Source organism: Lepidochelys kempii, chromosome 11 (assembly GCF_965140285.1).
Source record: "Lepidochelys kempii isolate rLepKem1 chromosome 11, rLepKem1.hap1, whole genome shotgun sequence".
NCBI lineage: Eukaryota > Metazoa > Chordata > Testudines > Cheloniidae > Lepidochelys > Lepidochelys kempii.
Genome location: NC_136390.1, coordinates 23,786,128 through 23,808,641, shown reverse-complemented (window position 1 = coordinate 23,808,641; position 22,514 = coordinate 23,786,128). Strand labels below are relative to the sequence as shown.

The window sequence follows — 22,514 nt, the reverse complement described above, 5'->3', positions numbered from 1 at the left end:
GAAGTAAGAGGTAGCAGTACCGCAACCCCCCCTGCCCCCATAACCTTGCAACCCCCCACAACTCCTTTTTGGGTCAAGACCCTGACAATTACAACACCATGAAATTTCAGATTTAAATAGCTGAAATAATGAAATTTATGATTTTTAAAATCCTATGACCGTAAAATTGACCAACATGCATTGTGAATTTGGCAGGGCCCTATTTATAAGAGGGGATCACACTCAGAGGCTTGCTGTGTGAAAGGGGTTGCCAATACAAAAAGTTTGAGAACCACTGCCATACACAGTGACTTAGAAGTCTGGTAACATTCCCTTTGTCTGTGGATCTGCTGCAAAGTCTGTGTACTTTGGAGGGACTGTGCTTTCAAAGCACGGAGATGAACAAACTAAACAGGTAGGGGCGAGGGGAGGAGCTGGCAGATTACTTGGCAAAGAGAGGTAGAAAAGTCCCCGAGGAGGCATATTTCCACTTCTAGCGGAAATCCTGGCAGGCCTGGAAGGAATGGATGCACTGCAGCTCGGCTGACCGCCTACTTTTCAAAGAAATAAAAGGCCAGATGTATGAAAAATAGGGGGCCAAGAAGTCTCAGTCAGTACCTAATTTTGTGGCACACAAATCACAGAGTACTAAATCACACATGCAGTGTCACAGCCTACAATCCTTTGCTAAAGTCAGGAATAAATGTGTTCAACATTCATAGGCGACCTGGGACGCTAGGCTCCCACTCAAAGGTGTCCTTTAAATGTGGCACAGTTGGTCACCTTAATGCCAGAGGTAGCTTAGCAGCCAAACTGAACCCCGGCACAGTTGGCCTGAGTCCCCAGAAGCTCAGTGGAGGTGCAATTGTTTCCCCTAGGGCTGAATTTGCCCCCCGTGTGTATTGTGTGTGAAGTGCTCTGGATCCTTAGGGAGGAGGGCACGCCAACCCTGGACAGGTGAGCTATGATTTTAGGGGCTGGGGTGTAACATGAGGGCCCGACGCCTCTAAGGACGGAGGGCAACCGTGGAGGAGCCCGGGTTGGGGCGGCTGTGCCTGCTCAGGGGGGAAGTGCAGGGGGCAGGTTTTCGAGGGAGGCAGGCAGCCTTCTGCCGGGGTGTGTCCGTGAGAAATTCAGAAACGTCTCCCTCATGCAAAAGCGGCGGCGGGGAAGGGGGCAGCGGCTCCGCGCGACGGGCAAAGGCAGGCAGGCAGGCAGGGAAGGGGCCCGGCGGGCGGGGGAAGCCGAGCCGAGCCGAGCCTTCCGCGCGCGGAGGGGAGGGCGGGGCGGGGCAGGGACGCTAGCACGTCGGTGCCGCCGCCGGCCTCCAGGCGGGATTGAGGAGGAGGTGAGTTCCCTCGGGGGCGGGGGGGCTGGTGAGGAGTGGGGCCGCGTGATGAGAGCGAGCCCGGGAGGGAAGGGGTCAGCGCGGAGAGGCCGCGGCGGCCGGAAGGAGAACGGGGGCAGACAGCGGCTGGGGCGGAGGGGGCCGGGCCCAGGCAGGGCTGCTCTCCTGACGGGGAGGCGGAGAGCGGTAGCTGCTGGCCCGGGACTGTGTGCGGCGTCTAACGTGGCCCCCCAGCACATGCCGCTCGCAGGGGGGCTGCTGATCTGGAGGTGCAGCCGCCCCAGCTGCCCCGAAAGTGGCCCCTGAGCGCTGACAGCGGCCTCTAGGCAGGGGGAGCCGCTCCTGCTGATCCAGGGGGCAGCCCCCAACATGGCCCCTGTTCCCCCCGGTGGCTGCTGGGGACGTGGGGTTGCAGCCTCCCCCGCAGCCCCTAAGGGGCGGCCAGCACCCACAGCTAACGGGCGACTCTGCTCCTGGCGGTCAGGGGGTGCAGGCTCCCCAGCCCCACACAGGAAGCCTCTCAGAGCTGCGGCTTACGAGGGGCCTCAGACTGGGGAGCTGCTGCTGTTTAGCGGGACCTGGGTATGGGTCTCCCATTTGCCATGTGCTGCTCGCAGACATGGGGAGCCCTTCTGGGGAGGCAGGGTCTGAGGCTTTTATAATGATTTCTAAGCAGCACCTCCACTATTTACAGGGCCCAGGTCAAAAGTGGAGTGAAAAAAACCCAGTGCTCTCAAAGGAGGCTGATCAGCTACACACAATTCAAAAGGCTCCATTGTGGGGGGAACTGGGGGAGCTGCTGTAACTCTTGAGGGTGGGGTGTGTGCATTGCACCCTCTTCAGGAGCACAGCATTACTGTGCCACTTGGTCAGGGTACTCATGGAAAAAGTTCAGCAGTCTGACATAAGGGGAATTGGTGTGCTGATCGTGTTATATGCTTAGCTGCCTAACTTGGTTTTCCAGCATTCACATACAGTTCATCTCACAGGCACAGGGATATAGAGGAAGCTATTGCTGGCGCTCAGAACATACACAGCTTCCTCAGTAGTCTGATGCAGGCCTCAAGGAGCCTAGTTCAGTATCACAATGAGCATATGAAATTATTGTGGTTTTTTTTTAATAGCTTTTAATAAAAAAAGACTGTAAGCGCTCTGGGGCAGGGTCTGTCTCTGTGTGTTAATGAAGTGCAGTGCAAAATTGAGCTCCAATCTTGAGATGCTACTGTAATACAATTAATAAAATACTAAGTTTTTAAAATAATTACACTATGGACAAGGAAAACCCCCACACCAATCAAACAAAAATCCCACTAAAGTTGAAACCCCTGCAAAAGTATGTGGAATTGTTTTAAAACAAAAGAAAAATGAAAGGAGAATTCAATTTAAAAAAGTAAATACATTTTAAGATGTGATTTTAAATTAAAACTCTAGCATCAGAAAATATTTCATAATAATAGGATGCTTCAAGAAAAACTTTTAAAATTAATCCCAAATTAAAGGGAGTTTTTCTAACATAAATACGTTTAATAGTCTAACCAGATCTTTTAACACATGACTGTGTGATGATGAGAATAGTAAACTAGAGGAAATGAATGCAAATATGTAAAATTTTTACGAGGAGGAAGGAAGAGTTTGGATGCAGGAACAAGTCCATTATAATGGATGCTGATTTTATTTTGGATTTTTTTTCTGCTCTAGTTCTTAGGTGCTAGCCATACATTAAGTTGGTTTAAAATTTAGCCCAGTGGTTAGGTAAAGATGAGCAGCAGATTGCAGTATTGTGTATAACAATGGGTTGGTATAATTCAATAGAACTGTTTTATTGGACTCTTAACCTTAAGCCTTAACCATGACAGGACTTTCATGTAAGACCCCACATACAAAGTGCAATATTGAATTTTAATTAGAGCTTTCAAGACCTGAAGTGGAACGTATTCTCATCATTTCCCCCTCCCTTTTAATGTACATTTTTCTTAGAAGCCTAGACTTTGTAAAAATGCTTTGGTGTTGGAGATTACATTATATTATGTGTATGAGTTTGTATAATCTCAGTGTCAGAAGTCAGTTTTGATAAAGTAAAATAAGGAAAAATTCAAATCTACAATTTGATTTTAGATTTATATCCCAACAGTGTGTAGAAAGATGAATATAACCTTATATATGATAGAATCCCAATTGTTAGAATCTCTCTTGCTAATGATTTGCCAGACTGACTCCTTGTCTATTGACTAAAGATTAGCTAAGCATATTTGGTGTTGCCCAAGTAGTCTGGATAATTCAGATTCTAAGGTTTTATTTTTCTTTATGAACTTTGGAATACTTTCATGTTACTTAGTTATGGGGAACTTTTTGAAACTGCACATACAAATAAATGAATAAATAAATTAAAGAAAAACATAACTATGAATTTCACATACTGTTCCTGCATAAGTCAGAGCATAAATTGCATACAGTGCTCAGAAGGAACATATCTGTCTTACGTGGGCATTTTTGTTGATGTGGGCATAATTTAGATATGCTTAGTTATGTGCAATATTAAAATAAATACACTGAGAATCTATTCTAATATTAAATATTATTGCTAACAATAGGAATAATGGGGCCTTAATCTTGATTGGGCCCTTTGGATGTTTCCATAGTAGTAATAATAGTAATGTTGCATATGAAACAATGTAATAAGAAAGCAATAACAAAATAAGTCAGAAAATTACAAGACCTCAAAAGTGTGGGTATCTGGTCCTTGTTAGATTGGCTGTACAGTATATCTAATTTCAAAAACAGTCAAACACGGGGATGGGGGAGAACGAACTATAAATAATTCTCATTATATATGATTCTAAGAATCTTGGCAGTGCCAGTGACATGCTACCAGTATTTTAACAAGAAGCACCAGTAAAAATTCCCTCATTTGAGTGTGATAAATCCTGTGTACCAAATCTGTAAGGGACAGCAAAATCATGCTAATCTTTGGTGGCAGAATTTTTAACAGCAGGCTCTTGAGAACCTCCCCCACCTAAGGCATCAGTAGGCAGTGCAGTTAACAGTGATAATGCACAGCTTTACTGCTATAAGAACACATATCCCAGTGTTAATGTGACTTCTGAATAGATATATCTCAAAGTATGTGTCTTAAATGTACACCTTAGCTATCCATATTGCTGCACATCAGATGTGAAAGTAAAAATAAATGTGTGAAGCTTCAAACAGATTTATATGGATTTCTGCAAATCTGAAAACCACATCTCCAAACTATCTATTATCCCAAATATACACACACACACACGTTTTTAGTTGACCGTCAGTGTTTCCTACAAGCAGGAAATCAAAGTTCTTATCTATTTACAAATGACAATAAACAGGCTTCCCTATATTTAAAATATGGCCAATGCAGCAGATTTGGGATATGAGTAATTATGTGGTGTTCAGATGAGGGATGGAGGAATATGAAAGTGTAATTTATCAAAGAAATACAGTATTTAGAATAAATGAATGAGGTTAGTACCTATTTGTGTTAGTTTGTGCCCCCCAAAACAGTAATCCACAGGATTAAGATAAGAGGAGCACAATCAGCTGTGGGGCTCTTATTTTTTAAAATAAGGCTACTACCATAATAATATTACTGATAGATGGGAAGTATGATTATCCAAACTCTTCTCACCAGTATTACAGATGCTTCAAGATTTAATGCTATCCTTGTAATTTATTAAACTAACCTCAAGCAAGTAAGTAAGGGTGGACATATCACTGTGTTAATGATAAGCGTGAGAAATAAAGGATTTGGATGTTTTAAGATTTTAAATCTTTCTCTCGTTCTCTCACACATGCACATACACACAGAGTTATAGATTAATAACACTGAAGATTTAACTGTTCATACGTCACCTGCAGCATTATATTCCAGTTTTGTTCTGGGACTACTTCTAGGGATTTTGGTGCCACAAACTGTTACAACTACTTGGACCCTCTGGGGCTGACAGTAAAAGTGCTAATAGCAATTATGGTATTGGTAATTTTCTAGGAAAACTGTCCACTATGAGCTAGAGTGCAAAGGCATGTTCACATCCACTAGTGAAAACTTTTTGAAGTTTTTTTGTTGAAGAATTGCAACTTTTCGGTCTGTCCAGTTTGACCAATGTACAAGGCAGAGGGGCATTGCTGGCACATGATGGGATATATCACATTGGTAGATTTGCAGGTCAAACTGGACAGTCTCTACGTAAAAGAATAAATGGACACAAATCAGATGTCAGGAATTATAACATTCAAAAACCAGTCGGAGAACACTTCAATCTCTTTGGTCACTCGATTACAGACCTAAAAGTTGCAATTCTTCAACAAAAAAACTTCAAAAACAGACTCCAATGAGAGACTGCTGAATTGGAATTAATTTGAAAACTGGATACAATTAATTTAGGCTTGAATGAAGACTGGGAGTGGATGGGTCATTACACAAAGTAAAACTATTTCCCCATGTTTATTCCCCCCACCCCCCACTGTTCCTCAGAAGTTCTTGTCAACTGCTGGAAATGGCCCACCTTGATTATCACTACAAAAGGTTCCCCCCACCCCGCTCTCCTGCTGGTAATAGCTCACCTTAAGTGATCACTCTCGTTACAGTGTGTATGGTAACACCCATTGTTTCATGTTCTCTATGTATATAAATCTCCCCACTGTATTTTCCACTGAATGCATCCGATGAAGTGAGCTGTAGCTCACGAAAGCTTATGCTCAAATACATTTGTTAGTCTCTAAGGTGCCATAAGTACTCCTTTTCTTTTTACAACTATCATGGAATCTCGTTGGAACATGGAGCTAGCCACCATGCATCCTGTTTTTATAATGTATGACTTTTAAAAAAGTTTAACCATGCAGTATGCTTTTAGAAAGTCATTACCCAGCCGTGGTGGTTTCGCTGTAGCACTGATATCACAGCAATCACAGTGCCGTTCATATTGTACATTTAATTCTGTAGCAAAATATTGTCATTCTTATTATGTTCTCCTGGGAGTAGATTGTCAGTAGAGAAGAGAGAAATGCACTTGTACGATGTGTGCACAATCTTCTCAATGAGTCAGAACCTCTGGAAAGCAGTAACCACTGGTGAAGAGCTAATGCCATGTGAAATTATATAAGGAGCCCTAGCCCTGACTCTACCTCATTTCCTTTCCCGTGACAGTAAGTTCAGAAATCTCAATTCCTTTCTCCTTATTTCTCTGTACTATATATTTTATTTACTATTTCTTATATTAAGGGTTATTTGCTGCTGTTAATAACAATTTGTTTAGTATTAAATATTTCTAGTTAGAATTAGGCTCTACATAGTCGTCTAATTTGAACATTTTGATTTGCTTTCTAGGTTCAAATTGATCATTTCCTGTTACCTTTCCTGTAACTTGACGTCAGTTAAATGCTTCATGTGATTGTGATGAATTATTTTCTGACCATCTTTTCCACTGCCTTTGCTGTTTAGAAAAAGACATATATCAATGGCCCATTTGGGCCTGCAAGGAGCAGGAAAGTCACTTCCTTTTTTTTCAGGATAGAGAGGGCGAATCACTCACAGCCCAATCAGACTGCTTCCACTTTAGAGTAGTCTTGGCAGAGTGCTTTAAAAGCACAAAAGGAGTAAAGGAAGCAGTTTGGATCTGATGTGATTTCTGAAGGTTCCCTCAAAGAAGCCAAGGAGATAATAGTTGCAGACTATTGAAGGAACCAGGGGCTGTGGCACATAATAAGAGAAAAGTGCTGTGAATCTGAGCATTCTTCCTGTTGCATTAAGATACAAAGAAGCACAGTAGGAACAGATCCAAGGTTGCATCATTTGCAGAGAAAGTCTTAAATTTTTTAGAAACAGTTGCAGGTGATAGCTTATTGTCAAGTATCTCAGTTCCTCATGAGATGCTGAACATAAAATTCTGTTTGTATTGACTACCTTGTCAGATCTGGGTACTGAGTCAGTTTCATGAAGGGGTTTGATACAGCCTTGATTTACAATGCATATTTATGAGGGATTATCAGAAGATAGACCCTCATAATCTTCTACTTCCTCTGTGCAGCTCTGTAGGGTTTCTCACCCTTCATATCTTGGGTCCTTACAGTTGATCTCATTTCTTCCAGGAATAGAATTTAAGGTTAGATCCAGGGCTTTCAGATCTAGGGAACTCCTCCCTTGAATTATTCCCTGAAGATGTCTGTAGAGACACGCTCTTTATTAAGATAGCCACATCTTTTTGGATGTCTAAATCAAAGGGACAGGTTGCAGGGCTCTCCCTGTTCGTAGGAAACCTGTGTTTCTTGGCTCTATTAGTGAATGTGGGCTCTGAAAACACAAGATTATTCTGATAAACAGCATAAGGACTAAGTTCAATAATTTTCCATTTGAGGAGACTGTTTTCTTCACCTCAGAGTTAGGGCTGGCTCATTCTTTGGATAGAGGGAAATTGACCCAATACAGACAGATTCCAGAGGAATACTGCTTCTTGTTAGAGAGCTCCTGAATACCACAAATCTGATCAGAAGCAGTTTTTCTTAAAGCAGAAAGAGAAGCAGCAGAAACAGAAAACAACTTCGTTGGCAACTTGAGATCCTTTTATTATTGTCTTGAGACAGCTAGTTTGGTGTGGCACCTAATAACTTCAGCCAATTGTGGCATTTTTCCCCCTTGCTATTCTCCTTTTTGGAAAATTGGTCAGGTGTCATAGAGTGGAATTACCTTGGACAGGTGGCTACTAGAGATAATTCAAATAGGCTGTTCCATCGAATTCCACTCTGTGTCTTCTCCAAACCCTTCATCACCATCCTGCTTCAGGGATCCTTCTCATGAGAAAGTGCTGAGAGACAATGTGACCTTTCTTTTCCAACTGAGAGCAATAGAAGAGGCAGTCCTCTGGCACTAAGAGAGGAAGGGGTTCATTTCTCACTATTTCCTGAAGCTAAGAGGAAGTTCCATGCTAGAGTCAATAAAATTGAACAAGTAGATTAAAAAGAATCAAATTCTGTAAGGTGACACTACCATTATTTTATTGGGGTTGCCGGTAGCATATGTATGTATGTAATCTTAAATTACATGATCATGTACTGTTTTTTTCCGTAAGACACCAGTTTCATTCATTATAGAAGATGAATACATAGTTCATCCATTGGAAGAGCACTGGAGAGAACTAAATAAGTCTTCTAAATTGTTTGAAAATAAATTTGGGGGTAAAACATTTTGTTTAGAGTTTGTCTAAACTGTTTTCCTACAAATTGTTATAATCTTGCAGCTGTCAACCTAAAGATTTTAGAGCACATTCCTCTAGATCCAAAGCAGCCTCCTCAGTATGTATGAGGAATGCCTTTATGTAAGGCTCCTACCTGGAGTTCAAGTCATGTCTTTATGCAGAATTACTTTTTTGACTCAGCAGCTAGATCAGATGCCCAGAGAGAGCAGTTTTGCAAGCTTTAATTGATCATTTCTAGGCCCACCTTCATCAAAGTTGTTACTGCTAGTTTCTCTCCCACAAATATTTCTGTAACATACATTACCTTAAGAAGAAAGGTTGCTTACTAATAACTATAGTTCTTTGAATAGATTGTCATTATAGATGTATGTTTCCTACTACTATGTGCCTCTCTGTTTGGGAGTCTTCATTACATTCTGAGTAAATGGAAAGGGATGGAAGTAGGGTTAGAGTGCTTTACACAGAATGTTTAGTTCTGTGGTAGAACTTGAATGTGACCCCAACAGTTACTGTTTTCTAGTGGGTTCGGACTTGTGGCCACTGGTGCATGCATACCTCAGAAGTGGGGAAGTATGCTGTTAATCTATTTGAAGAACTGTATTATTAAGGAAACTTTGGACATATGCTCAGATACTAAACTAATGAACAGCCTGAAAATAGATTAATAAAATAAAATTCTAAACTAGAAAGGCAATCAATATATATACTGGACCTATCACTGTAGTAACTAGAATCTTGCATATTTTTGAAAGAAACTAATGGAATCTCAATTTCTTTTTCTCCAACTTCAAGGTGAAAGGAAGCTTAAAAAGAATTTCTTTCCTTAAAAAGAAAAGGAGCACTTGTGGCACCTTAGAGACTAATAAATGTATTTGAGCATAAGCTTTTGTGAGCTACAACTCACTTCGTCGGATGCATGCAGTGGAAAATACAGTGGGGAGATTTATATACACAGAGAACATGAAACAATGGGTGTTACCATACACACTGTAACAAGAGTGATCAGGTAAGGTGAGCTATTGCCAGCAGGAGAGCCGGGGGGGGGAACGACCTTTTGTAGTGATAATCAAGGTGGGCCATTTCCAGCAGTTGACAAGAACGTGTGAGGAACATTATTTCAGTTCATCTGAACATCTATGTTGCTTCAATATAGGTTTTTTATTTAAGTAGTAGTATATTCCTGATATGATACCTCTGTTCTTGAAATTTTCTAATATTACAGAATCCTTCACTAAGGTCCATTCTAATACATGCTCTTTACATCTTTGGACTTTTTAAAATAGAGCGTTCAATAATGTGAATTTTGAAAGTGTGGCAAGTATATTCTACTCAGAATGTAGTGTAGATTCTATAACTTAGCTATTTTCAAGTGTTAATATATATATGCATGTCTCAGTCTAGTTTAATGAGGGTATATCATTTGTGTAGCTGTTAAAATGAATAACCAATAAAAGAAAACATTGCACTAATAAACAAGAGATGGCTGGAGTTGGCTCCACAAACTGAAACAATTTACTTCATTCATCTTCAGTGTTTCTTAGCAACACAAAGTACTCTTACCCTGGGCGCTTTCACGGACTTTCACATCTTTCTTCAAATATAGCTTTGGTAGTATTTTATATGACCTGAAGTTCGTCCATCTGTCCTGAAGCTCCCAATGCTTTTCCAGTGCTTCCAATGATCAAATGATCTTACATACATTTTTTCAGCTTAATAACACACAAGTTGACTAGAGAATCATTCAACATGTCAGGTTTTCCAAAGGGTTCTGGGAAATTATTTGCTGTTCTGTATAGCAAAGCTAAACGTTATTGAAAATGTGTTATAGTTTCATAATAAAACAAGTAGGAAAAATGTTGGCTTGGAAACTAAATATTTTCTGATAGCCCTAGCCTCAAGGCTTGGATTGCTTGTAATAAAAGGGTAGCTTTGATATCTTTTGGTGAATTGACGAGTATTCTGTTTACATCATAATTTATGAAAATACTGGCTTGATACAGAATGTTACATTATCAGATTGTTCATGTGCAAGAATTGCATTAATGTGTGGCTAACATTTTCATTGTTTATTTCATGAGAAGTTAGTAAACCATTGCTTCTCTGAATATGCTTTCTAACAACTCAGAGGTTGCTGTTGATACTTTAGGATCCTTCCTTCATTTCTTGCTTTTCATTTTATAATGTGCAAGAAACCGATTCTGGTGTTTTAGATCACTGAGTAACATCTGCTGAGGAAATTCAGCTTGTTTAAGGAACCCCTTCAGATACAAAGCAGAAAGTAAAGGAGGACTTGTGGCATCTTAGAGACTAACAAATTTATTTGAGCATAAGCTTTTGTGAGCTACAGCTCACTTTATCGGATGCATTCAGTGGAAAATACAGTGGGGAGATTTATATACACAGAGAACATGAAACAATGGGTGTTACCATACACACTGTAATGAAAGTGATCACTTAAGGTGAGCTATTACCAGCAGGAGAGCGGTGGGGGGAGGGGAGGAAACCTTTTGTAGTGATGATCAAGGTGGGCCATTTCCAGCAGTTGACAAGAACGTCTGAGGAACAGTGGGGGGAGGGGAATAAACATGGGGAATTAGTTTTATTTTGTGTAATGACCCATCCACTCCCAGTCTTTATTCAAGCCTAAATTAATTGTATCCCATTTTCAAATTAATTCCAATTCAGGAGTCTCTCGTTGGAGTCTGTTTTTGAAGTTTTTTTGTTGAAGAATTGCAACTTTTAGGTCTGTAATCGAGTGACCAAAGAGACTGAGGTTTTCTCCGACTGGTTTCATCACCAGCTTTCATCCAGACCACACCACACAATCCATTGTCTACAGCCAAGCTCTACGATACAACTGCATTTTCTCCATCCCCTCAGACAGAGACAAACACCTACAAGATCTCTATCAAGTGTTCTTACAACTACAGTACCCACCTGCTGAAGTGAAGAAACAGATTGACAGAGCCAGAAGAGTACCCAGAAATTACCTACTACAGGACAGGCCCAACAAAGAAAATAACAGAACGCCACTAGCCATCACCTTCAGCCCCCAGCTAAAACCTCTCCAACACATCATCAAGGATCTACAGCCTATCCTGAAGGACGACCCATCACTCTCACAGATCTTGGGAGACAGGCCAGTCCTTGCTTACAGACAGCCCCGCAACCTGAAGCAAATACTCACCAACAACCACATACCAGAACCACTAACCCAGGAACCTATCCTTGCAACAAAGCCCGTTGCCAACTGTGTCCACATATCTGTTCAGGGGACATCATCATAGTGCCTAATCACATCAGCCACATGATCAGATGCTCGTTCACCTGCACATCTACCAATGTGATATATGCCATCATGTGCCAGCAATGCCCCTCTGCCATGTACATTGGCCAAACTGGACCAGTCTCTACGTAAAAGAATAAATGGACACAAATCAGACGTCAATAATTATAACACTCAAAAACCAGTCGGAAAACACTTCAATCTCTTTGGTCACTCAATTACAGACCTAAAAGTGGCAATTCTTCAACAAAAAACCTTCAAAATCAGACTCCAATGAGAGACTGCTGAATTGGAATTAATTTGCAAACTGGATACAATTAATTTAGGCTTGAATAAAGACTGGGAGTGGATGTGTCATTACACAAAGTAAAACTATTTCCCCATGTTTATTCCCCTCCCCCCCACTGTTCCTCAGACATTCTTGTCAACTGCTGGAAATGGCCCACCTTGATTATCACTAGAAATGGTTCCCACCCCACTCTCCTGCTGGTAATAGCTCACCTTAAGTGATCACTCTTGTTACAGTGTGTATGGTAACACCCATTGTTTCATGTTCTCTGTGTATATAAATCTCCCCACTGTATTTTCCACTGAAAGCATCCGATGAAGTGAGCTGTAGCTCATGAAAGCTTATACTCAAATAAATTTGTTAGTCTCTAAGGTGCCACACGTCCTCCTTTTCTTTTTGCGGATACAGACTAACACGGCTGCTACTCTGAAAGATAGCAGAAAGTGTTATATGAATATTGGGAGCAAATTTTGATTTCATTCTACAAGACTATATATAACTTTGTTACAGGAAATAATGTGCTCTGAATTTTCAGTAAATTGCACAGAAAACTTCTGAGATTGTGTAATATGCTTTAATGACTAAGTTTCTATAACTGTCTTGCTCTAAGAGAGAGACATTTTTTAGAGGTCTTAGGAAAAAAGTTTCTTATAGTGTGTAGTAATAAGTGGTCTCAAAATGTTGTGATGAGTTAATTTCTTATTTTTTACATAAGCAGAATAATCACTAAGGTATATGGAAATTATTGTGAATAATACCCCAAAAGTGCAGAAACCTTAGCTTTGTTCGTCTCCACAATTAAAAAAATGCTGTACTGCAGCAAACAATGTGGTCTTGGCTATGATGCTAACTTTTTTGTTAGTGAATATATACACAATTTTGTGGTGTTGGTGTGCATGTGGTGTGCAAGAATAGTGGTATCAAATCCGTAATATAATACTACTTAAATACAAAAAACTATATTAAAGCAACATAGACATTCAGATGAACTGTATCTAAAAGAAAAGGAGTACTTGTGGCACCTTAGAGACTAACAAATTTATTTGAGCATAAGCTTTTGTGAGCTACAGCTCACTTCATCGGATGAAGTACTCCTTTTCTTTTTGTGAATACAGACTAACACGGCTGCTACTCTGAAACCTGTGTCTAAAAGATAAATATGAGAGAGAAAAGACTTGATGGGATAGTATGGTATGAAGGTTTTATCAGCATGTGTTTGAGATTGTCTCATTATTCATGGATTGTGAAGTCAAAGAAATATACAAGTTTTTCTAGTGACTGTGAATCAAATCCATATATCTCGCCATGCATTAGGTTTATGAGACATATGTCAAAACTTCTCACAGTGCTCCTTGTACAGACATCAGTCTTTTGTGAGTGAACCCCATCACTAGGTCACCTGGCCTTCCAAGCCAATGGGTCTAGTTTAGTCACTGTTTCTAGCTCTGAGACCCTAGGGCACACGCTCAGCCCGCTTGTCTGATACCCTTCCTTGGGATGTTGGGTGCTCTGTCCAGCTATGTTTGACCTTGAAATCAGTGTCTATGATCTCCTGAACTCCCCCCTCCCTCAGTCACATACAGGTGCTCCCCCAGATCTGTACATAGGCTTTGGGCAGTGTGGGCTTCTAATTGAACCCCTTCAGAGACAACTTGGCAGAAACACAGGCTTAGGAAAGGAATTTCTTAATCACAGTGACTTTACTCTTAAAGTATTTGAGAGTTAACAGGTCTTTGAAAATGATGGAAGTCCTGAGACATATCCTCTCCTCTCCTAGTCTGATCTCCCCCTTCCTGCACTCTCCTTTTTCTGCTTGACCTGCTTACATGTGGTGACGGTGGCCTCCCCCAGGACCCTGCTGTATTGTTGTGCCACAGGCTCCACCTGAGAAGCTTCAGACACACCAGTCTTGTTTGCCTCTTTCCTCCTGTGGGGCAATTTGTAGAAAACCCAGTATTACAGAAGGATAGACCAGTAATTGAGGGACAATCACAATTGTTGGACAAAGATTGTGGTCTTGATGGCTTTTAATGTTAGTCCTTCAACAGGGTGTCAAACACCTTTTACAGACAAAGCAGTAATCTGGGATGCAGCACAGTAGGTTGTCTTTGGGCAGACTTGTGCAGTCAGTGTCCAATATCTTCTCACATAGAATAGATAGAGTTCCTAATTTGATTCAGACATATCCTGCTCTGTCATAACACATTTTACAGAAAATCTATTTTCAAAAGGTTTTAGAGAGTTTTTAAAAACTGGTTTTTTGTAACCTTCTAACTATAAAGCCAAAGTCCAATTTCAGAGACCTCGGAGGGAAAGATACATGAAATTTATTCATTATATCTCTAAAAATGGCCTCTAAATAACTTTTCTATCGATAAAAGTGTTATGAATTTAAAGCCTTCTGTGTCAGGATATCCTACATCTAGAATCCCATTGGAAAGTTTCCGTTATAAAGTTCCCATATCTAGCTCTGAAGGACTGTGAGATATTGGATCTGAAACCTGTTACTTATCTGGGAGTGGGTATTGCCCATTCTGTATGTGAGAACATTTAATTTTGTGGTCATGGTGGAGGGAAGTCACCCCATGGGGTAAAGAGGGGAACATTTCCATAGTGGGTTAACTTAAGCAAAAGGCAACTGTTTGGAGGTGCTCCGGGCTTCAAGATGTTGGAAATAGTCCTGCTGCTGATGGATTATTACAAGATTGTGAGAAGGAGGAAAGACTAAATGTTTCCTCTCCTTCCCCCTTCTGCATCTCTGTAAGACTGGCACATTTTCTTTGTATGTTTCTTTTTTGGTGAGAGAAATATATGTACACGGCATCACAGTTATTTAGGATGTATAATGAAGAGAAGAAGCCCACTATGGCAGTCAGAGACCAAAATGTCACACTCACTTCAAAATTCTATGACTAATTAAAACACAATTCCCTCCAAAGTTTGTGAAAATGTTGCTTCAAGCACCTTTACCTGCAGGCTAAGCAATTCCCTTTTGTTTGGATGGTGTGAAACTCTGACGACTTTGATAAGCCATGTAAATGATCTTTAAAAAGGTAAATGGTTAATCTTATCATTGGGTAAGGATGACTTGTAATCAGCAACATACAATAGTGCTGATAAAATGTTACAAAACAGGTTTCCAGAGACTTTTTGAACTTCATCTGTGCTTTAAATACATTTTCCAAACAAAGAGCATGTATTTTTTGTCTCACCACATATTACAAAAAGTGCATCACTAACTTGTCATTAGTGATATAAAGAAAGAATAACTTATATGGATGTGGAGAAAGATTCTCCAAAGAAATAATGTGAACATCGTTGAGGTTTAATCTTGGAATTATAAGGGTCACTCGTGTTCTAGCTGCTCTTGCATCTTTTGATGTTCATGTGTAAGGAATGTATGGAACATTAAGGATGTGATCAATGGTGTCATAGGGAACATTTATTTTTCAGATCAAATGTTCTTTGCAGCTCTTTCTTGAATGGACACATAATAGAATATTAAAGAACTAATCTTAGAAATGATCACCAATACTGAAAGGCTACAAATTGCTATTTTGGTTGGGATAGTATTGCTTCCATTTGATTTTGTGAACTGGAAAAGGAAAATCTAAGATGGTAAAGTTAAAATGTGGATCATTGTTTATTGAAAAGAAAAGGAGTACTTGTGGCACCTTAGAGACTAACCAATTTATTTGAGCATAAGCTTTCGTGAGCTACAGCTTACTTCATCGGATGCATATCGTGGAAACTGCAGCAGACTTTATATATACACAGAGAATATGAAACAATACCTCCTCCCACCCCACTGTCCTGCTGGTAATAGCTTATCTAAAGTGATCATCAGGTGGGCCATTTCCAGCACAAATCCAGGTTTTCTCACCCTCCACCCCCCCACACAAATTCACTCTCCTGCTGGTGATAGCCCATCCAAAGTGACAACTCTTTACACAATGTGCATGACAATCAAGTTGGGCTATTTCCTGCACAAATCCAGGTTTTCTCACATCCCCCCCACCCCCATACACACACAAACTCACTCTCCTGCTGGTAATAGCTCATCCAAACTGACCACTCTTCAAGTTTAAATCCAAGTTAAACCAGAACATCTGGGGGGGGGGGGGTAGGAAAAAACAACAGGAAACAGGCTACCTTGCATAATGACTTAGCCACTACCAGTCTCTATTTAAGCCTAAATTAATAGTATCCAATTTGCAAATGAATTCCAATTCAGCAGTTTCTCGCTGGAGTCTGGATTTGAAGTTTTTTTGTTTTAAGATAGCGACCTTCATGTCTGTGATTGCGTGACCAGAGAGATTGAAGTGTTCTCCGACTGGTTTATGAATGTTATAATTCTTGACATCTGATTTGTGTTCATTTATTCTTTTACGTAGAGACTGTCCAGTTTGACCAATGTACATGGCAGAGGGGCATTGCTGGCACATGATGGCATATATCACATTGGTGGATGTGCAGGTGAACGAGCCTCTGATAGTGTGGCTGATGTTATTAGGCCCTGTGATGGTGTCCCCTGAATAGATATGTGGGCACAATTGGCAACGGGCTTTGTTGCAAGGATAAGTTCCTGGGTTAGTGGTTCTGTTGTGTGGTATGTGGTTGTTGGTGAGTATTTGCTTCAGGTTGCGGGGCTGTCTGTAGGCAAGGACTGGCCTGTCTCCCAAGATTTGTGAGAGTGTTGGGTCATCCTTTAGGATAGGTTGTAGATCCTTAATAATGCGTTGGAGGGGTTTTAGTTGGGGGCTGAAGGTGACGGCTAGTGGCGTTCTGTTATTTTCTTTGTTAGGCCTGTCCTGTAGTAGGTGACTTCTGGGAACTCTTCTGGCTCTATCAATCTGTTTCTTTACTTCTGCAGGTGGGTATTGTAGTTGTAAGAAAGCTTGACAGAGATCTTGTAGGTGTTTGTCTCTGTCTGAGGGGTTGGAGCAAATGCGGTTGTATCGCAGAGCTTGGCTGTAGACGATGGATCGTGTGGTGTAGTCAGGGTGAAAGCTGGAGGCATGCAGGTAGGAATAGCGGTCAGTAGGTTTCCAGTATAGGGTGGTGTTTATGTGACCATTGTTTATTAGCACTGTAGTGTCCAGGAAGTGGATCTCTTGTGTGGACTGGACCAGGCTGAGGTTGGTGGTGGGATGGAAATTGTTGAAATCATGGTGGAATTCCTCAAGGGCTTCTTTTCCATGGGTCCAGATGATGAAGATGTCATCAATATAGTGCAAGTAGAGTAGGGGCTTTAGGGGACGAGAGCTGAGGAAGCGTTGTTCTAAATCAGCCATAAAAATGTTGGCATACTGTGGGGCCATGCGGGTACCCATAGCAGTGCCGCTGATCTGAAGGTATACATTGTCCCCAAATGTGAAATAGTTATGGGTAAGGACAAAGTCACAAAGTTCAGCCACCAGGTTAGCCGTGACATTATCGGGGATAGTGTTCTTGACGGCTTGTAGTCCATCTTTGTGTGGAATGTTGGTGTAGAGGGCTTCTACATCCATAGTGGCCAGGATGGTGTTATCAGGAAGATCACCGATGGATTGAAGTTTCCTCAGGAAGTCAGTGGTGTCTCGAAGGTAGCTGGGAGTGCTGGTAGCGTAGGGCCTGAGGAGGGAGTCTACATTTGCAAATTGGATACTATTAATTTAGGCTTAAATAGAGACTGGGAGTGGCTAAGTCATTATGCAAGGTAGCCTGTTTCCTGTTGTTTTTTCCTACCCCCCCCCCCCCCGATGTTCTGGTTTAACTTGGATTTAAACTTGAAGAGTGGTCAGTTTGGATGAGCTATTACCAGCAGGAGAGTGAGTTTGTGTGTGTAGGGGGGGGGGGGGATGTGAGAAAACCTGGATTTGTGCAGGAAATAGCCCAACTTGATTGTCATGCACATTGTGTAAAGAGTTGTCACTTTGGATGGGCTATCACCAGCAGGAGAGTGAATTTGTGTGGGGGGGTGGAGGGTGAGAAAACCTGGATTTGTGCTGGAAATGGCCCACCTGATGATCACTTTAGATAAGCTATTACCAGCAGGACAGTGGGGTGGGAGGAGGTATTGTTTCATATTCTCTGTGTATATATAAAGTCTGCTGCAGTTTCCACGATATGCATCTGATGAAGTGAGCTGTAGCTCACGAAAGCTTATGCTCAAATAAATTGGTTAGTCTCTAAGGTGCCACAAGTACTCCTTTTCTTTTTGCGAATACAGACTAACACGGCTGTTACTCTGAAACCTGTCATTGTTTATTGAGAAGTTTGGCTTTTGGGGTTCACACAGTTCAGTATAACCTGTGTCCTTAAAGAGACTAGAACTCATGAGGTACATAATTTAATTCTAAATTGCAACTGGACATTTTAATGAAATAGATAGCATATGCTTTTCTATACATACAGTGTTTCTCCATTATGCAGTGTGATGAAGCTTATATTATTTGTCAAATACATATATTTTTAAGGAAAGCAGAGAAAAATGAATTTCTTGAAATTGAATGGAAAATCAGTCTCCCCATTCTCACACAGAGTAAGCATTCATCTTTATATTTCAGAAAAGAGGATAGGAATATTCTGTAAATTATTGGACTTTTCTTCCTGCCAGATAAAATTGTTATAAGATAAATGCATTAGAGTGTTCTGGATGTTAACTTTTTAATTGCTAAATCATCTTTAAACCTCAGATTCCCATTGTGTATTTCTTTTTTCTGGCCCCAGTTGATCAGAATGTATAATAAGATTGCCCTTTAAAGGAATTCATTTTGTAGCTTTCAGACCCGATCATTCCCCAGAACAGGCTATAGAAATAATAGATGTGATCCATGGGAGAGATAGTATTCCAAATTTCAATAAAGTTATATTAAGACTTAATAATCTGTTGTGTGAACAAGATCTCTGTGTCTGGTTAGATCCTTCCTTTCCACTCCCCTACATTGGAAATAACTTGTCCATTCATTTATAGGGGCTTAGGGTCTGATCCAGCTCTCACTGAAGCCAGTGGGAGTTGGGTCAGGTCCTTAATTACCAAACGACAGTCACAAATGGCAGATTTAGTGTACAGTTTCACTGCTAGAGATACAGAACATCCCAGTGTGAATAGTTGAGACAGCTCTCAACCATTTTATCTTATCAAATTTTAATTAAAATAATAGTAATACTTTTCACTTATCTTGTGGCTTTGCTTCAAGAGTCTTGCAGTGCTTTTTGATGGGGAGAGGGAGAAGAAACTTTTGAAAAATGTTCTGGTTTCTGCTTAACATGCTCTTTTTGAATAACAGGCTGCTCTTAGTTCCCTTGATACCACCTTTAGCAAAGCCAATCATCAAATAAGTATTTTGACCACAATCTTCATCCTTCTTTCTATATCAATCTCTTCTCTTCTCTTCTTTTGCAAGTTTTGTTCTTTTGCTGATCAGGTATGCTAAATTTTTCTGTAGCCAGACTGCTGGACTAAGCTTTAGAAAAGACAAGATCCCCTCCCCTCCTACCCTTCTGTGGAGCTTAATTGTATTTTTCCAAAACCTCTGTCCCATCCGTCTTCCATCTCACAACCATCTACTGCACATGATAGCAGCATTCAGTGTACAGGGCCTTCTTAGTGTGAACTTCTCAATAAACTTCTCAAATAGCCTCCAAACTTTAGAGGTTTCTTATGTTTGCTTGGTGAAATGCATGTTCAGTGTACTGCTTTATCTTTTAGTATTGCATTCATGCTTTTCTCTTTTCACAGACTTTTTGTTTGTTTGTTTGTAGTGGCAAGTGTATTTTGCTTACAAAAGATTCACATTCTCCCCTATTTTGAGATGCCATCTATACAGATGACAACAGTTTTGTTCTTCAGGTAATCTCCACATTCCATAGGAAAGAAGATATCTGTTTACCTTGATTTTTCCTCAAATGAATTTTGATCAAGAGAAGATTTGATACTCCCAAGATATTGTAATTTAAGTATTAGCTTCACAGGTTTCGGGAACTTAGGTAGTGCTATTCCCTTTTGGTAAATTTCAAAGATCCTAAGAAAACTCTTGAAAGCTTTTCACTCTGTTTTGTCAAAATGCATTTCTGAGACACTTATATAGCGGAGGGCATTTGCTTATGTAACTAAGTCTACACTTAAAACTTTTACTGATATAGTAATGTCAATTAGGGGCAGGGTCGTCCTTACCCATACACAAACTATGCAGTTGCATAGGGCACCAGGAAATTTGGGGCACCAGATTGCCCCAGATTTCCTGGTGCCCTACACAGCCGCGTGCTGCTCCACTGGCAAGCCTGATACCCCGGCTGGCTGAGCCAGCCCGGAAAGCTGCCCCCGCTCTTGCCCCGTGCCCACTCCACCCCTTTTCCATAGCCTCCACCCCTACTCCGCCCAACCTCTTCCCACCGCTGCTCCGCCTCTGCCCCTACTCCACCCCTCCCCCTGAGCTACATCCCGGGGGACTGCAGCAGGGGTCCGGTGTGCCCTGCACTCACCGGGCGGCAGGACATGGAGCAACCCGGCCCCAACCCGCTCCATCGGCTTGTACTGGGGAGCGATTTCCCCCCTGCCTCCCAAGCCTGCTCCTGCCCCCCACAGACCTTGTGCGCAGCCCCTCCGTCCCCCCGCAGAGGCCTGGGGCTGGCCGCCCCCCACAGTTATACCAGCAATAAAGTACTTTTGCTAGTGTAACTTACTTCTTTAGGGGAACTGGTGTAAGTTATGCTGACAGAAGTATTCTTTGCCAGTATAAGCTGTGTCTACACTAAGAGGATTTGCTGGGATAGCTGTACTGGCAAACTTTTTCTAGCATAGACTAGGCCTTAGGGAACAAGGAGGATTCATCACAAGACCTGATGTAAGGGGTATGAGTCTGCTTTATGAGCTTACATTCTAGATTGTAAAATCTTTTCTGAAATGTAAGACTTGGGGAAGAGCCCTCATTTTGCTCCATGTTTTGTGAGGTACCTAGCATGCCTGTGATTGTGGTAAAAATGAATAATATTTGCAAATCAGCCAGCTGGCATTCTGCATCTATATTTTTCTGACCATACTGTGTAGTTTGGTGTTTTTTGCATTCAAGAAATCTACACTTTTAGCAGAATTGCAGTTTGTCTCTTGTGTACACTACTTTCTCTGAGAACAGGAGTAATGGCTGAACTATCAGACCTCTTTTTTTCTGTTTAGCTCAACAGTGATGTTTTTAGATTATTGTTTTGATAGGAATCCATTGTAAATTGGTTTTGTTAACAGACTCTTGATACATAAGAACAGCCATATTGAGTCAGACCAATGGTTGATCTAGTCCAGTCTCTGACGGTGGCCAGTACCAGATGCTTCAGAGGGAGCAAACAGAACAGGGCAATTTTGAGGATTCATTTCCTGTCATCCAGTCCCAGCTGGTAGCTAGAGGTTTAGGGACACCCAGAGCATGGGTTTGTATCCCTGACCATCTTGGCAATAGCAAAAATAGCTATTGATGGACCTAACCTCCATGAATGTATCTAATTCTTTTTTGACACAGTTATACTTTTGGTCTTTAGGACATCCCATAGCAACAAGTTCCACAGGTGGACTATTGTTGTGTGAAGGAGTAATTCCTTTTGTTGGTTTTAAACTTGCTGCCTGTTAATTTAATCAGGTGACCATTAGTTCTTGTGATATGTGAAGGGGCAAACAACACTTTCCTATTTACTTCTCCATACTGTTCTTGAGTTTATAGACCTCTGTCATATCCACCCTTAGTTGTATATTTTCTAAACTGAACAGTCGCAATCTTTTTAATCAGTCTTCATGTGGAAGCTGTTCCATACTCCTAATCATTTTCATTGCCCTTCTCTGCACCTTTTTCAATTCTATTATATCTGTTTTGAGATGGGGCAATCAGAATCCACTTTAAATTCACACCTTCATTTAATTCAGATTAATTTTCCTGTGTATCCCTGTATAGACAAGCCCTATGGTTGTTCCTAAGGCTGACTATGATTAGACTAAATGAAAGAGAATATGGACTTTCTTAAATTCAGACTAATGGCAGACTTTAGTAGGAAAAACAAAGGATTCCTCCTATTGTTATAATGTGCAATATAACAAAGACAGTGAATTCCCTAAAAAACATTGTTTTTATATGATAGTTTATACAAACCGAGGGTGTCTTGTGAATGAATAATAGCTTGCACAGATATAATAATGATTAAAAGGAATACTTGTGGCACCTTAGAGACTAACCAATTTATTTGAGCATAAGCTTCCGATGAAGTGAGCTGTAGCTCACGAAAGCTTATACTCAAATAAATTGGTTAGTCTCTAAAGTGCCACAAGTACTCCTTTTCTTTTTGCGAATACAGACTAACACGGCTGTTACTCTGAAACCTATAATCATGATTGTTGCTTGAACTGTTTAACTTACTATAACTTCCTAA

General features: G+C 40.9%; 1 protein-coding gene across 7 annotated transcripts in view; it reads left to right on the top strand.

Moving 5' to 3' along the window:
* Positions 1–1,243: 1,243 nt before the first annotated feature.
* Positions 1,244–22,514, top strand: part of QTMAN (queuosine-tRNA mannosyltransferase) — a 290,528-nt gene continuing 269,257 nt past the window's right edge. For all 7 annotated transcript variants that reach the window (XM_073305405.1, XM_073305406.1, XM_073305410.1 and 4 more), the window contains exon 1: positions 1,244–1,327. The gene's annotated coding sequence lies outside the window, so the exon portion shown is untranslated. The remainder of the gene's footprint in view (positions 1,328–22,514) is intronic.